Source organism: Adiantum capillus-veneris, chromosome 15 (assembly GCF_014529385.1).
Source record: "Adiantum capillus-veneris isolate H3 chromosome 15, ASM1452938v2, whole genome shotgun sequence".
NCBI lineage: Eukaryota > Viridiplantae > Streptophyta > Polypodiopsida > Polypodiales > Pteridaceae > Adiantum > Adiantum capillus-veneris.
Window position 1 is genome coordinate 132,038,059 of NC_140945.1, and position 14,198 is coordinate 132,052,256.

Below are 14,198 nucleotides of genomic sequence, written 5' to 3' on the forward strand. Positions count from 1 at the left end.
CAATTTGGACTTATCTACACAAGGGCGGCTACACATGGTTGCCTCTCATGAGAGAGGGCATTTCTTTTGTCCTATAAAAGGAGGCTATTGCTACACACATTTCACGGTGTGAAGTTGATGCAACACGTGGGTGTGAGGCAGTGAGATTGAAGAAAGACAGGAGCTCAATTAAGGCTATAATCCCTTTGTAACCTACTTCTTGTTTGAAGTACTAAAGCCATTAAGTGGTTGTTTTGCTGTGGATGTATCCCACATTGGGTGAACCACATATAATGTGTATACTCTCTCTCTCTCTCACTCTACTCTATAATCTTTTGTGCATGTGAACATTATCTCTCTCCATTAAGTAATCTACTCAGTTATCTACTTAGCTACATCATATTTCCTAACATACTGGTCTCGTAAAGAGAGATCTTGCTATAGGTCTAGATCTACGATCGGCGAAGGAACCTAAGTAGAGTAGGTGTAGGATGGCCATGCCCACAAATTTTAAAAAAATGATGACACTCATGGTGTAGGGCTAACTAGCCAGAAACAATCTTTATTTCTTTGCTTGTTCTCACCGCCTCAAGACTCGGATCCACTGGAGGCAATGTCCACCCTAGGTAGGAGCCCAACTGGGATGTAAACCAACCAAAAGGAGAGAGAGATGGCTCCTCCCCACCAGGTGGTCTCTTGTCTGACATCTACATTACAGAGAGCAATATGAGATTAAGCTTTCTCCCCTACTCACTCATCTATAAATACATACACAAGTATATCAGCACACAAGCACATAGATACATATGCATACTAGTAGACCTAATTAGAGGCTAGTAGTACCAGAGGTCAAGTGGTACCTCTTTAGATATCATCATAGTGTCAAAGGTGGTAAAAAAAAAGGTACATTTCCATAATCCATGCATGAGTGGATCAATGACCGCAACACCACATTAAAGAAAAGACTGTACCGAAGAGGCAGGGTCTAATCTTCGGATGCTATGCTCTCGTACTTAGTGCCTACATACATGCATAAACAAATTTATATCTGCACACAAATATATGTACAATTACATAATGTAGCCATCATTTTGAGTATAAATAAATAGTTATGGTTGTAGATGTAGCCATCATTTTGTGTTGTGCACAGTGCGAGAGTGCTCGCTGCTTCTATAGAGTACTATGAAGAAGAGCTTCTTTATTGTGCTTTTTGTGCAGCATCTCTTCACAACAGCTCCTTGTTTGAGGGATTACTTTTTACATCACATGTCTGCCTTCATTATGAGGTATGGTATTGTTAAAAGCTGTCCAAACCTAATGCCTATTCCGTGGGGAGAAAGAGATAGAAGAGAGAGAGATAGAGAGAGAGAGAGAGAGAGAGAGAGAGAGAGAGAGAAAGATAGAGATGCTAAGGATAAGGGATTAGAAAGTGATTTATGAGGGTCCATCTACTTCACGTAAAGAAGGTCTTTTTTATACCACTTCACAGAAGCAGGAGCATACCCGTACTGTGCACACCACAAAATGGTTGCTCTGCGTACAACCATTGCTCTTTATCTCCCTATTCCTTTATCTTCCTCTCTCTATCTATATATATCTCTCTCTCTCTCTCCCTCTTTCCCTCTTTCTTCCCATGGATATCTCTATCTATCTCTCTCCCTCTTTTCTCTCTATCTTTCTCTTTCTCTCCCTCTTTGTCTATTTCTCTCCCTCTCTCCTCTCTCTCTCTCTCTTTCTCTCTCTCTCTATGTCTCTCACTCTCTCTGTCTCTTTCTCTTTCTTTATTTCTCTCTTTCTCCCCCCCCCCTCTCTCTCTCTCTCTCTCTCTCTCTCCTCTCTCTCTCTCTCTCTCTCTCCCTCCCTATTCCTCTTTCCCTCTCTCCCTCTATCTATCTCTATATTTTTTTAAAGTTTTTAAAGTGAACCGACATCTTAGGCAACATGTTGGAAGAGGAAGAGGAAAAAACCTATACCAATTTTGGGGGGGTGGGGGGGGGAGGGAGAAAGAAACAGGTTTACACCCAATGCATTTAGCATTCATTAGCTCAAAAGTGGTGGTGCAAACAAAAGGGAGGATATGAAGGGGGTATAAATAGTGGTGTGGTGTGGCTCAAAAAACTGTAGTGGTACCACATTTGAAGAGGGAGAGGCTAACTTAAAGACACGTTATGGCTCATATTAAGTGGGTAACAAAAAAGGGAGGGAAAGGTGGAGAGTTATTAGGGCATTTAAAGGAGTGGGAAGATTGTACAAAAAAGGGACTAGTCAACAAATGAATTTGACTTAGCTTAGGGAATGGGTGGAGTTTAGAGCGGTTGCATATATACATGAGGACAAAGTTAAGTGAGGTTAGGTGTTTTCACTTACGGGTGGAATTGCTTGAGGAGGGGGGGGGGTGGGGGGGGGGGGGGGGGGGGGGGGGGGTGTTGAGCGGGGGGGGAAAAGAAGAGGGGGTTTAGAAAGAAGGGTTCCGAGATTGGGCGCATTCATCGAACATATCAAGGGTCTAGGTAAATGTGCGAGGTCTAGGTTGGATTTAAGCAGATTAATGAGGGGTAGGTTAATGGCACGAGATAAGTTGAGATGGTGGATTTGAGGTGAGAACGGAATCTTGATGATGGTAGGAGAAGGTTTGGTATTGGAAAATTTTTGAAGGAGAGAAGGTCTAAGATCGTAGGAAAGGTAGAGAAAGCAATCTTTCAGAAGGGAGGAGGGATATTCTTTTGCTCTAAACCTAGCATAGAAGAGGTTAAGAATAGAGATAAAGCCTGAAAGAGAGCTTTCTCTAATAATGTACCTCCTAAGCTCTGAGAGAATAAAAGCAATCTTTTGGTAAGTAGGGTGCCAAAATTGCCAAGGGATATAGTTGTAGGAGTTGAGGTTTTTTGGGTGACAATGGGTATCAAGGATCCCAAAAGTGGCAAAAGAGGGTCCCTTGAAAAAATGGATGTCCAGAATAAAAGATTCTTGAGAGGAGATTAAAAGGAAATTTTCATATGTTCTTGGAGAGGGTGTCCATACTTCTAGAGAAGTTTGCTTAAGCTAGAGCGAGGACTGTGCCAAATTCCAAAGGCATCATGTACAAATCTTTTGAACTAGAGAAGGGAAGGGGAAGATATGAGATTCATGCTTTCTTCTAAAAATCAAAGGAACATGCAAGCATACCCAACCGCAAAGTTTGACCCCATAGTGGTGCCTCTAATTTGGTGCCAAAATTCTCCATTGAAAGAGAGATAATAGTGGTTGAGGATAAGAGAGGCTAGGGACAAGATGAAGTTGATCTTAGGGGAAGGGAAGAAACCTTGCATGTAACTTTTAAGGGCAAAGAGGCCTTCCCGGATGGGGATACTAGGATAGAGAGTTTCAACATCAAAGGTGAAAAGGATAATATTGGGAGGAAAGGTAGTAGAAGCGAAGTCTAAAACAAGACAGTGAGAGTCTTTAAGGTGTTGTGTTTTGGACAAAAGAACGGGGTATAGTTGTGCATGGAGCCACTTAGAGGCGTTCTCAAAGATGTAACCTTTGTAAGAGCAGATAGGATCGCCTACGAGGATGGGCTTGTGGATCTTAGGTAAAAGGAACAATGGGCAAGGCTTAGGGTTTTCAAGTGAGGAGGAGAGGATAAAAACTCTTTTGTTGTAGGGAAGAAGAGGGTAATTGGTGACGATGGAGGAAAGGAGGGATTGCACAAAGGGTAAAGGAGTTGTGGAGATTTTGGAGTAGGTGAGGGGGTCCATAAGGTGATGAAAAGATTCATTATAGTACCAACACTTAGAAAGGATAATGGCCCTAGATTTTTATTTGCGGGTTTGATAATGATGTTATAATCATTTCTTAAGAATGAGAAGGAATTCATTAAAAGAGGTTTAGATGAAAAGGAGGAAGAGAGGATAGAAGAGGTTTTAGGAGAGAAGAGATAAGACTAAAGGTTTGTTTAAGAGTTGTGGAGAGAGAGGGAGGATTTCAAAGAGGATGCGGGATAGAAAAAGAGGAGGGAGGAAGAGAGGGTTATTTACTAAAAAACATTTTAAGTTACAAACCCCTTTCTAAATTAGAATAAGCTTGAAGAATAGAGGAGAGGCGGGGTGGGGGAGAGGGAGGCATATAATTGAGCCCAAGGCCTACAAGCCTTTGTTCGGAGGGAGAGAGGGAACGATTAGAAAAGTTATGGAAAGAGAGGTTAGTAACCTTGTGTTCAAGGGAAAATGTGGTAATTTTGCTAAGAGTCAAAATGTTAAAGAGGTGGGGGTTCGTGAGGGGTAGCCATAATTTACAACGCTTTCTACCTATGTAGGGGGGGTGGGAAAGAAAAGGGAACAAACAAGGAGGGGGGATCCAAAATTGAGGAAAGAGAAGGGATTGAGAGAAGAGTAAATGGACCCAAGTGGTAGGGTGTTGATTCCCTACTTCTCCCTCCTCCATTGCAAGTTTTAGGTAAGCTATACTTTGGGTGTAGAGGCTTGGGTTGTGTTGGTGACGAGTTGAGGGGGTAATTGGGAGTTTTGAGTAGAGAGGGTAAGGGGGGGATGTTTGATGAGGAAGGAGGAGGGCATAATTTCTTTGGAGTGGTTAAAATGGAAGGATTGTAGGAGGGGGAAGTAGTGCAAGGGTGGCAAGAGGGCTTGGGCTTTTTAAAGGGTTTATAGGTGAAATTTACATGGGAAGTTTTATTCAAAGGGGGAGTCTTCTTGAAAGGTTGTCGAGTGCTGTGTGAGAAAACTTTCGGAGGAGAGGGCTTGCAGTAGGTTAAGTGCGAGTTGCTAGAGAGCTTCTTTCAGGCCCGTGAAAGAAGATTTTTCATTTGGGTGGTGACTTCATGAAGTACCAATTCACCCACAATTTCTTCCTTAAGTAAAGACTCTACTTCTTCCAAGATGGAAGATTGGGACCTCTTCCAGGCATTGTGTGCCGCTAAGATTAAGGAAGAGGCTAAATGAGCTTGGAGTATCTCATTTTGAAGATGTGCATCAAATTCATTGAGGAAGGTTTGCTTCCAAAGAAAGAGTTGACTCTCCCAAGTTGTGGGTAGTACCCTTAGGAAAGAGATGGGTGCAAGATTTTTGATGAGGTCCAAAAACCTCTCTTCCACAAGATCGCGGTACTCATCAAAGGTTTTTTGGAGGTTATTGAGAAGTAGATCTTGGTCTTGGATGTAAGCTTTAGGGCAATCTAATTGGAATCGGATATTATGAGCATTAAGCTTGGCACTTAAGAGTGCTTGAGCTTCAGAGTCATCCAAGGTGAGGTGAGGAGGCTTCGTACAAAGGCTATGCGGGGCTTTCTGAAAAGAGTGAAGGTTTTGCAAATGAGAAAGATGTGATTTGGCTTTGCTAAGCTTATGATTGAGGATCTTAAACTCCACCAAGGAGAGGGAAGCAATTTTGTTGAATTCCAAGGGCTTTTGAATTTGGGGTAGAATGGGAGAGGGAGCCACCGCAAGGGAGGAAGAGCTTGCGAAGAGAGAACCAAAAGAGGAGGGGAAAGCAAGGGGAGGAGTAGTGAGGAGGCCGCCTTGAGAGGTGTTGGAGAGAATTCCACCATGCATGGTTTGTGGAGAGGTGGACAAAATGCCACCATGTATGTTTTGCGGAGAGTAAGTAAGGCCAAGATGATGTGAGAGAGAGGGGTTAGTGATGCCGATTTTTTTTTTTCACGGGAAGGGAGAGTTGATCAAGATTTTCAAGGGGTAGGTTAGCGGTGAGGCCGAAGATTTCTTCCGAGCTAAAAAGGGTATTTTTCAAGGAGGTAGAAAGAGATGACGTTCGAGAGGGTAGGTCGATGATGTTAGCGGGGGGGGGGGGGGGGGAAGCCACGAAAAGTAGATTTACCCTTAGAAAGGGTGTTGGGTTTCAAGGGAGTTACAAGGGCCGGGGAAGCAAATGTGGGTGTTGGAAGAGTTGTGGTGTGGGCTCCCATGTTGGAGATAGGGGAGGCCAGGATGGACGGAGCCTGAAGCGAAGCATTGGGGTTACCCTCTATTGTCATTGGGGTAGGGTTTGATCCCAATGCCTATGCCGAAGCGGGGGAAGGAGTCGCCATAAGGATAAATGAAAAAGGAGGAAGGGTTCGATAAGGAGATTACCTCGCACAGAGCAGGGAAATGTTTTTTACTTTACTGGGATCAATGACTGTTTTTTGCTTGATCGTTGTTGTCGTTGAAGAGGAAGCAAAAGAGGCACAGGTTGAGGGCGGAGTTGAAGCAGAAGGAGGACATGGTGAAGGCTTCCAGTTGAGTTCATTTTCATTGGGCCGCCTGAGGTTGGGACATGTAAATTGACTTGCAGAAGTGGAAAATATTTCAGGCTCGAGAGTGGAGATCAGCATGAAAGGTGTTGCCTTTCCTACTGCCGGTGCAAGCAAACGACTTGCGGGGCTGCTACCTGGTAAAACTGGCTCGAGCATCGAGCAGAGCAAACTCTCCATGCAAATGACTTGGGGGGTGCTGCCTGGCAACCGGCTCGAGCATCAAACATAGCAAAATCTCCATGCCAGACCCTGCTGGGAGTGGCCTACTGAAGCTCTACAGTAGCCCTACGAGGGGTTGCCAACTGAACTGTGCAGTGAAAACGTGTCAAGATGGGCTGGGATCTCCACCGCTTAAAGCCGGGCTGGACCCGCCACATGAGCAGCAGTCTTGTAAAGCCATCGCTGGGGGTACACCACATGAGCAGCAGCTAGCAATAAGTAGCAGCTAGCAGCGAGCAGCAGCCCTGCAAAGTAATGGCTGGGAGTATTCCACTGTGTCGTGAAAAGAACTCCAGCCGCCAGCAACGAGCAACAGCCTTGCAAAGCAACGACTGGGAGTACGCTATGTCGTGAAGGGAACTGCAGGCTTGTAAAGCCAGAGCGAGAACTGCCACCTATCCCGTATTGCCGGGTTGCATGCCAGAGAAAGTAGGCTAGGCTAGGCTCATGTGCATAGGCTCGCCAGTGTTGTGCAGGTGTTGTGCAAGTGAACAAGATTGCAAGTGAACGTGCGTGAGACATCTTCAATGAATGGGAGCGCCCGAGTGAAAACCTTAGTATAAGCCCGCTGCAGTGCTGCGTAGGTGTTGCACAAGTGAAAAAGATTTCAAGTGAACGTGCGTGAGACAGCTTGAATGAAGGGGAGCGCCTGAGTGAAAGCCTGAGTATAAGCCCGCTGCAGTGCAGGGGAAAGATTTTTCATAGGGCGGAGATGATGCTGGATGACATAGGGTGGTGTGAGCGTTGTAGAGAGTTAAGTGCAAGTAACGTTGTTAAAGAGAGCTTAGTGCATGCGGGGTGGGTCGACACAGGAGGGATGCCGAGGACGCGAGGAAACAGAGCAAACAGGAGGGAGGGGGTGTACTGTACGTGGCTCGAGTTTAGAGGGAGGGAAGAGAAACATTGAGGTGATTAGATTAGAGATAAATCACCAATCAAGTCGTAGAGGTAAAAAGGGGGTTAAAGCTTTGGGAAAGAGGAACGATAAAGAATGGCGCCGGTTCACGCCAGCAAGGAGCAAAATCAAGAATGGAAACGGTTCACGCAAGCAAGGAGCAAAATCAAGTGAAGATCGGTGGATGCGGGAAAATCAAGCATGGAACCGGTTGACGCAAGCAAGGAGCAAAGGCAAGTGAAGATCGGTGAATGCGGGAAAATCAAGCAAATGCTACGCTAAACGTAAACCGACTTAGCGGGTAAAATCTTGCTTAGGCAACATGTTGGAAGAGGAAGAGCAAAAAAACTATACGAGTTTTTTGGGGGGGGGGGGGGGAGAAGGGAGAAAGAGATAGGTGTACACCAAAGCCGTTTCTCTTTCATTAGTTCATTAGTGGTGGTGCAAACAAAAGGGAGGATATAGAGGGGGTATAAATAGTGAAGTCTGGTGTGGCTCAAAAACTTGTAGTGGTACCACATTTGAAGAGGGAGAGGCTACCTTAAAGATAGGTTATGGCTCATCTTAAGTGGGTACGTACAAAAAAGTGAGGGAAAGGTGGAGAGTTATTAGGGCATTTAAAGGAGTGGAAAAATTGTACAAGAAAGGGACTCAACAAATAAATTTGACAAAGCCTAGGGAATGGGTGGAGTTTAGAGGGATTGCATATATACATAAGGCTGAAGTTAGCTGAGGTTAGGTTTTGTCAATTACAGATGGAATTCCTTGGGGGGGCGGGGGGGTTTGAGTGGGAAAAGAAGAAGGGGGTTTAGAGAGAAGGGTTTCTACATTGGGTGCATTCATCCAATAGATCAAGGGTCTAGGCAAATGTGCGAGATCTATGTTGGATTTAAGAAGATTAATGAGGGGTAGGTTAATGGCATGAGATAAGTTGAGATGGCGGATCTGAGGTGAGAAAAAAATCTTGATGATGGTAGGAGAAGGTTTGGTATTGGACAATTTTTGAAGGAGAGAATGTCTAAAATCGTAGGAAAGGTAGAGAAAGCAAGCTTTCAAAGGGAGGAAGGAAGGGATATCCTTTTGCTCTAAGCTTAGTATAGAAGAGGTTACGAATAGAGAAAAAGCGTGAAAGAGAGCTTTCCCTAAATTGTTTACTTCTAAGCTCTGAGGAGAATAAAGTAAATCTTTTGGTGAGTAGGGTGCCAAGATTGCAAGGATATAGTTGTAGGATTTTAGGGTTTTTTTTGGTACAATTGGGTATCAAGGATCCCAATAAGCTTGAAAAAATGGATGTCCAAAATAAAAGATTGTTGAGAGGAGATTGAAAGGGAGATTTTGATATGTTCTTGGAGAGGGTGTCCATACTTTTGGAGGAGTTTGCTTAAGCTAGAGCGAGGACCGTCCCAAATTCCAAAGGCATCATCTACAAATCCCTTGAAGTAGAGAAGGTAAGGGGAAGATATGAGATTCATGTCTTCTTCTTAAAAGCAAAGGAACATGCAAGCATACAGAACCGCAAAGTTTAACCTATAGCCGTGCCGTTAATTTGGTGCCAAAATTCTCCATTGAAAGAGATAATTGTGGTTGAGGATAAGAGAGGTTGGGGACAAGATGAAGTTGATCTTAGGGGAAGGGAAAAAACCTTTCCAAGGATCTTTTATGGGCAAAGAGGCCTTCACGGATTGGGATACTAGGGTAGAGATGTAAACCAACCAAAAGAAGAGACAGATGGTGGCTGCTCCCCACCAAGTGGTCTCTTGTCTGACATCTGCATTACAGAGAACAATATGATATTTAGCTTTCCCCCCTACTCACTCGTCTATAAATACATACACAAGTATATCAGCACACAAGCACGTAGATACATATACATATTAGTAGAGGCTAGTAGTACCAAAGGTCAAGTGGCACCTCTTTAGATATCGCCATAGTCTCAAACGTGGTAAAAATAAAGGTACATTGTGATAATCCATGCATGAGTGGATCAATGACCGCAACGATTAAATAAGGACTATACCCAAGAGGAAGCATCTAACCTTCGAATGCTATGCTCTTGTACTTAGTGCCTACATACATGCATACACAAATATATATGTACACACAAATATATATACAATTACGTAATGTAGCCATCATTTTGTGCTGTGAGCAGTGCGAGAGTGCCTCCTGCTTCTATAGAGTGCTATGAAGAAGAGCTTCTTTATTGTGCTTTTTGTGCAGCATCTCTTCACAACAGTTCCTTGTTTAAGGGATTACTTTGCACATCGCATGTCTGCCTTCATTATGAGGTATGGTATCGTTAAAAGCTATCCAACCTAATGCCTATTCGGTGGGGAGAAAGAGATAGGAAGAGAGAGAGAGAGAGAGAGAGAGAGAGAGAGAGAAAGAGAGAAGCTAAGAAGAAGAGAATAGAAAGTAATTTTTGAGGGTCCATCGACTTCACGTACAGAAGGTCTTTTTGATAGTACTCTATAGAAGCAGGAGCATACCCGTATTGCGCACACCACAAAATGGTTGCTCCGCCTACAACCATTGCTCTTTATCTCCCTATTTCTTTATCTTCCTCTCTCTCTATCTATCTCTCACTCTCCCTCTTTCCCTCTTTCTCCCCACGGATATCTCTATTTATCTCTCTCCCTCTTTTCTCTCTATCTTTCTCTTTCTCTCCCTCTTTGTCTATCTCTCTCCCTCTCTCTCTCTCTCCCTCTCTCTTTTTCTTTCTCTATTTCTCTCTTTCTCTGTCCCTCTCCCTCTTTATCTACTTCTCTCTCTCTCTTTCCCTCTCTCTCTCTCTCTCTCTCTCTCTCTCTCTCTGTCTCTCTCTCTCTCTCTCTCTCTCTCTCTCTCTCTCTCTCTCTCTCTCTCCTCTCTCTCTCTCTCTCGCCCCCTCCCTCTCTCTCCCTATTTCCCTCTCTCCCTCTATCTCTCTCTCTCTCTTTCTCCCTATTTACCTCTCTCTCTCTCTCTCTATCTATCTATCTATCTATCTCTCTTTCTCCCTATTTACCTCTCTCTCTCTCTCTCTCTCTCTCTCTCTCTCTCTCTCTCTCTCTCTCTCTCTCTCTCTCTCTCTCTCTCTTTGAGAAATTGTTTTGTTTTCTTATACTTAAAATATCATTTTACATACTGTCATGATTTCTCATCAAACTATCACTTTGTTGAGGACATGCATCACTCTATCTCTGAAATCTTTGTCCTTCAACACCATTGCATCTTCTATCATCCTGTCTCTGATGACCCTCATTGACACAGTGTGATTGAACCCTGTAGTCTTTTCAAAGACTTCAAGATTTCTCATAGACCATATAAAACCATAGAAACCAGATTCTAAACGACTGCAGGGCAAACTGTAGAGCAGTGTCAAGTTGCGTGTTAACTTTAGCAAATGTGAGCTTATATTTGGTAATTTAAATCCCCGAAGCTGTATACCACATGTATTCAGCCCATTTCCACCATTCTGCAACAATTTTACAATGCCAGAAAAGTTCCATTTGTGAAGCCTTTCCTATTCAGATTTTCAGCAATGGCCACAAAAAGAATTTGAATTTAAACTGATTAGGTACAATCCATATGCTAGTGAGTACATTGTTCCACCATATGCATTCATGTTGCTTGTTAAATCTCTGATACATATTGCTTTCAGGAAAAAGAAAAATATAAAATACATCTGTATGTGATTTCCCCCAGTTGGCTGAGTGTCCTGGCAGAGCCCAATCTATAAGTCTGTCTTCTTCATTAATTGAGTAAAGCACCGGCAAGCTGTATACATGAGCTCTAGGCTGGTGCCATTCTCTTCTGCATCTGTACCCCAATCCATATTGTCTTCTTGCCACTGCAAAAAATTTCAATTGTAAGTTAGAGTCTAGCAATTGACTAATTTGAGCAATTTCCTTCTTTGACATAGACAGTGTAGATTTTCCAAGCAGTTTAGCAGGAGGTACTTTAAACACAAATCTCCAAAAGATATTTTCAGCACCTAGTGAATTTCCAGTATATCTCATTATTCCCTTCGAGATAAGAGCGTAACAAATTTTTTTACAGGATCTGATAAGCATTGTGGATGTTTCAAATCTTGTTTTCAAAGGGGCTGCAGTAAACAGTTTATCCCAAGAGTTCATCTACCAAGTACCATGAAAATATACAATAGCCAGGTCTATGAGTTTCCACATACATATGGCCCAATCAATATTAGAAGCTAGCATATGTTTGATGAGGGATGCCCTTCTAGCCTCAGCTTGAATCTATAAATTCAGAATATGAAGGCCACCTAGCTGATAGGGTGTGTTTATTTTTTGTCAGGACACTAATGCAGTAGATGCTGAGGAGATGCCCCAGAGAAATTTAGCCATCAGCACAGAAACACATTTTTGAAGCATGATGTCCATGACTGTAGAGGGAGGTAATATAGCAAGTAGGGAATGAAAATAGACTGCACTATTCTGAGCCTCACATCGATTGGCCATTCATCACAGTGCCATCCAGCAATTTTGGTTTGGACTCTAGCTACAACCCACTGCTACAATTTGTTTTGTGGCACCTCCACTCCTATTGGGTATCCCAGATGTCTGAACACCTGGCCTTTACGCACTCTTTTCCCAGGCCACACAAGGCCAACAAAATCTGTGGCTGATACATCTATCAAAGAAGACTTTTGCAGACCAGCTGCTACTACATCATACAAATCAAGTACTTTCACACATCTCATGATGTGTACATAAGCTTTCAAAAACAAAAATGTGTCATCAGCAAAGCCCTTTCCTGCCCCTTGTTTAGAACCAAGCTGAAGAGTTTGCAGATGTCCCTTGATAGCTAAACAATCCAATTAAGCATACAGAGGATGAGTGGCTACTGCAAAGAAAAGGGGGCTTATAGGGCAGCCTTGTCTAACAGACCTTGCAATGTAAACTTTGGGTGACAGTCTTCCATTTATGACAAATCTTGAATATGCATTCTGTCCAATGAGGTAAATGCATCCACTGATTTTAGGTCCAAACCCATTTTGCTGAGGATACCAAATACAAAATCCCATTGTACTATGTCAAAGGCTTTCACAAAGTCAATCTGGAACATAACCATATCTTGATGAGTGGCTAAAGCATGTTCAATACCTATCTGCACAATAAGAATGTTGTCAAAAATAGATCTACCTACTATAAATCTAGTTTGGGCAGGATGAAGATATTTCTAAGCTCATGTGAAATTCTGATTGCTATGGTTTTATCCAGAGAATTCCCATCATGGTGATAGGCCTCCAATCTTCTAGGGATTTCGGAAATGTATTCTTTGGTATCAGATTGATAATACCCTGCTTGAGTGCAGGATCCATGTATTGAGAAATCCACACTGCATTGAGCAATGGACAAATAGTTCCTTTCAATTCAAGCGAGAAGGAGATTATGAACTCCTTTGATAAGCCACATATGCCTGGGCACTTTCATTGGGCAATTTATGCAGTCCACACAGTATTTCCTTGTCATGTAGAGGGTGCTCCGATCTGTTAGCTGTAGCTTTCTCAATGCATGGATTCACTGTATCAAGCAGGGTATGAATAGCTTGTTGTCTGGTTTTTGAGTATTCAGGTTGCACATTGAGCAGCTCATTGTAATAATGTGCAACCTTTTCCAGGATATCACATCCCTTGGTTAGAGGAGGCCCATCATCCTGATGTAATACCACAAGACTCTGTCTGCACTTCTTGTGTCTCAATTTCTTATAGAAGCTTTTTGATGCATCTCTACCATCTTCCACAACCCACTGCCTACATAAGAACCTCTGTTTAGTAGTTTGGGCCAGTTCCCATTCTAGAATGGTGGCTCTAGCCTCAGCCAATTCTCGAACCTCACTTTGACACGGTACCATGTTCTGGCCATCTTTGTGGACAAGCAGATCATCCTTGCACTTGGATTTCATCAGTTTCAGATTCCCCTGTTTGGCTACTATCTTACCAACAATTCTGATACATTGCTGCATCCCAGAGACAATACATAGCCAGGCAGCTAGGGGGTTAGTGTAATGCTCAGTTTCATACTGTATGAGATCATTAACTTGCTGTTTGAAAGCTGCATGAGTGAGTAGAGAGTTGCTGACCATAAGGGGTTTAGTATGACCATACAGATGCATATTTTCCAACGCATAATCAATAAGGTTCAAAAAAAGTGGAAAGTGATCAGACATGGTAGTTGAAACATCAACAAACATCTTTTCAGAATTAGGCAGCCAGTGTGAACAAATAAAGTACATTTGTCCAATCTAGACCAAGTTTTCTAATGAGATGCAGAGTGGTAGGTGAAACCAGAGGATGGCCTGGTAGCAGTCTCCTAAGAATCTATGAGCTTAGCACCTTTGTGAACGTTTTCCCGGCCACCAACACTCTTTGTAGCATTCATGACAGTGGATAGAGAAGTGGTATGAGCAGCATGCTCTACCATACCTATTATACCTTGGGTTCAATTCAGATTAGATAGCCAGTGCGAGAGGTCAAGTCTTTTAGATGTAGCATTAGAAGCATAGACATTGCAAATATGCAATGATCCCCAGGGACAATCAACATTGAAGACAGAGTGATGGTCAAGTAACCATTGAGGGTTTAGAGAGCTCTTAATATAGGTCAATGTTCCTGAATAGCAACCCTTTTTTCCTCCATAATAAGCATAATATAGGCTTTATCATGGATTTTATGCCATCTTTCTCATGGCTCTCTCTCTCTCTCTCTCTCTCTCTCTCTCTCTCTCTCTCTCTCTCTCTCTCTCTTTGCCTCTGTCCCTCTGTCTATCTCTCTCTTTCTCTCTCCCTCTATCTATCTATCTCTCTCCCTCTCTACCTCTCTCCCTCTTTCTCTATTTCCTCTCCCCCCCCCCCC